Below are 751 nucleotides of genomic sequence, written 5' to 3'. Positions count from 1 at the left end.
TGTTTCTGCATGGGAATAAGGAAATTCAGTAACCATGAATATTTCAAAGTGCTTATAATTAAAACTTAATGTGCTTCATGGCACAAAAACATGTTTCAAAGATTGAGCCAATTGTTTGCTGATTCTACTATCAGTCTGCACCCATGCATGCTGACAGCTGGCTAGTAAACACTGCATGTCATTGCTTCTCAGCAACCATGGAAGTAATAAAATTTCTCTTTTTTGTGTAGCATCATTAATATTTAAGGAAAAGTGTCAAGTATTTTATACAAAGGTTTTCATTTGAGGAAAGACAAGTTCACCTGAAGTTGAAGGCAAACTTTTATCATGTTGGACCATTGTATTAATGTCTCATTATTATAATGAGATACCTTATATAGTGTATTTATGAGGTAAAGATAGGTGTATTTTGACTCAGATTTCTGGAAGTTCAGGTTAAGATAATATGACCCCATGGGTTTGGGTGTCTGGCAAGGGTGGCACATCATGGTGGGAGTATGTGCCTAAGTGAGTTGTCACATTGATAGGTAGGAAGCAGAAATACAGTTGATTAGGGCCATTTTGAGAACATGTCCATAATGACCAAAGTACTGACCTCTTAAGGTCCACAGAACCTCCCAATATCATTCTGCTGGTGTGATTATATACATATATATGGAATTCCAAAAGAAGATATATATGTATATATGTGTATGTATATATATATGTGTATATATATATATATATATATATATATATATATATATACACA

Source organism: Marmota marmota, unplaced genomic scaffold, assembly GCF_001458135.2.
Source record: "Marmota marmota marmota unplaced genomic scaffold, marMar, whole genome shotgun sequence".
Classification (NCBI taxonomy): Eukaryota; Metazoa; Chordata; class Mammalia; order Rodentia; family Sciuridae; genus Marmota; species Marmota marmota.
Note: the sequence above shows the minus strand (reverse complement) of the source record.